General features: G+C 61.7%; 1 non-coding gene across 1 annotated transcript; it reads right to left on the reverse strand.

The window, feature by feature from the left end:
* Positions 1-231: 231 nt before the first annotated feature.
* On the reverse strand, positions 232-385 carry LOC140473824 (5.8S ribosomal RNA). The gene has a single exon (XR_011958653.1). It is a non-coding gene; the product is annotated as a 5.8S ribosomal RNA (ribosomal RNA).
* Positions 386-2,500: the final 2,115 nt, after the last annotated feature.

Here is a 2,500-nt window from a genome sequence, read left to right on the forward strand (position 1 = left end):
ACAGCCGTGCTGGCCCCACTGCCACGACACAGACGGACGCCAGGCCGCGCTCCCCGGCGGGGGGATGGCGTCGAGCCTGACGAACGGAATGTGCAGGGTGGGGGGGAAAGGCCAAGCGCTCCGACGCCGGAGGGCTCCGGAGTCTGAACTTAGGGGGACAAAGAGGACGGGTCCTCTGCGACACCCCAGCCGCGCTCTCGCCAGCCAAGGCGAGTGCGATTGATTGCCAAACGACCCTCAGACAGGCGTGGCCCCGGGAAGAACCCGGGGCCGCAAAGTGCGTTCAAAGTGTCGATGATCAATGTGTCCTGCAATTCACATTAATTCTCGCAGCTAGCTGCGTTCGTCATCGACGCACGAGCCGAGTGATCCACCGTCAAGAGTTGTCTGAGTTTGTTTTAGGTCTCTCCCTCGCCAGAGGAAAGCGACCCGGACCGCACATACGCTCCCCACCTTGAGCTACAGCCACCTGCACGCCGGCGTGCGGGCGGAGCAGGGTGGCGTGAAGCGATGGGGAGCACCATCCTGGTGCGGCCCGCAGAAACATACGTCTATTGGGGGGAGGAGGACAGGGCGCCCAAGAGGCGATGCGTGCCCCAACGCACCGCAGCGACGGAGGCAGGATCACCGCCACCATGTCGCCCGCCTAGTATCACGAGGCGTGCAGCAGCTTTGCCCTAGGAAAAGCAGAGGCGGGAACGGGCACCGGCCATCGGTTCGGCAGCGTCACTGACGCGTGCACGTGGCGGCGTGTCGGCGAGCGGACTTCCTGCGAGGAGGCGGGGGCGGCACTCGCCCGAGCAGACGCCCGCCCGGCCCAGCCACCGCCGAGGTGGACTGGGAGTCGCGGCAACGGCTCGTCATACTCGTTCCCACACTCACAGCGCAGCTTGCCCGCAAGCCACCGACCACCGATCGACGCCAGGCGCCCCGACCGAGAGCGGGATCGCTCGTTCGCCCTGCTGGCAGTTCGCTGGGGATCACTACTGCACGGAGCTCGGAGACCGACGGGCGGCAACTCGAGAGTCTTTAAACCACCACCCCCATCCCGCAAGTGCAAAGAGGCTGTATACGCACAGACGGGTGAGGGGAATAGGTACCCCGTCGGGTTTGAAGGGAGCGTGACTAGATAGCAACGATGTAAACCCAGCCGATTTGGGAGCGAAAGACCGGCGCCTGCATCACCGGCTTCGTTTCCCGTGGCTGGAGAGTACACCGAAACCCTCCGTCTGTCGCGAGCTCCCGACGACGCGGTGCCGCCAAGCAGCAGGGCCGGACCTGGTGTGGCTCCCCTCGTCGATCACAGACCGGTCGGCACTACTGACGAGACGGTGGAACGGGCTTCGCCCCTTGTGACGAAGGGTGATGCGAACCCGCCCGCCCGCGTGCGTTCGGGGTGGACTCGGCAAACGGAGATTTGAAATCGGAAAGTGTCCTCCTGCCCCGCGCAGGTAGGCGCCCAACAGTTGTGGGGGGTTTGGCGGTGACCACGGCTGCAGGGCCTGCTACCCCGACGAGCTCTCCTGCTGGCCCCGAAACCACCCTCGCGAGACAAGTTGAAACGGAAACGGGCGTACCCCCAAGCCGACGATCCTTTCTTATTTGTTACTTTTTTTTTCACTTGCTCGAGTTGTGGGGATTTGGCGGTGACCACGGCTGCAGGGCCTGCTACCCCGACGAGCTCTCCTGCTGGCCCCGAAACCACCCTCGCGAGACAAGTTGAAACGGAAACGGGCGTACCCCCAAGCCGACAGAGATCCTTTCTTATTTGTTACTTTTTTTTTTCACTTGCTCGAGTTGTGGGGGTTTGGCGGTGACCACGGCTGCAGGGCCTGCTACCCCGACGAGCTCTCCTGCTGGCCCCGAAACCACCCTCGCGAGACAAGTTGAAACGGAAACGGGCGTACCCCCAAGCCGACGATCCTTTCTTATTTGTTACTTTTTTTTTCACTTGCTCGAGTTGTGGGGGTTTGGCGGTGACCACGGCTGCAGGGCCTGCTACCCCGACGAGCTCTCCTGCTGGCCCCGAAACCACCCTCGCGAGACAAGTTGAAACGGAAACGGGCGTACCCCCAAGCCGACGATCCTTTCTTATTTGTTACTTTTTTTTTTCACTTGCTCGAGTTGTGGGGGTTTGGCGGTGACCACGGCTGCAGGGCCTGCTACCCCGACGAGCTCTCCTGCTGGCCCCGAAACCACCCTCGCGAGACAAGTTGAAACGGAAACGGGCGTACCCCCAAGCCGACAGAGATGCTTTCGCTCCTGTTACTTTTTTTTTCACTTGCTCGAGTTGTGGGGGTTTGGCGGTGACCACGGCTGCAGGGCCTGCTACCCCGACGAGCTCTCCTGCTGGCCCCGAAACCACCCTCGCGAGACAAGTTGAAACGGAAACGGGCGTACCCCCAAGCCGACAGAGATCCTTTCGTACTTGAACCAACACAAAGTTTGTCACGTTTTATTTTTACGAGTGATCGACCGTCAAGATTTGTCTCTGAGTTTG

This window comes from Chiloscyllium punctatum, unplaced genomic scaffold (genome assembly GCF_047496795.1).
Source record: "Chiloscyllium punctatum isolate Juve2018m unplaced genomic scaffold, sChiPun1.3 scaffold_741, whole genome shotgun sequence".
Classification (NCBI taxonomy): domain Eukaryota; kingdom Metazoa; phylum Chordata; class Chondrichthyes; order Orectolobiformes; family Hemiscylliidae; genus Chiloscyllium; species Chiloscyllium punctatum.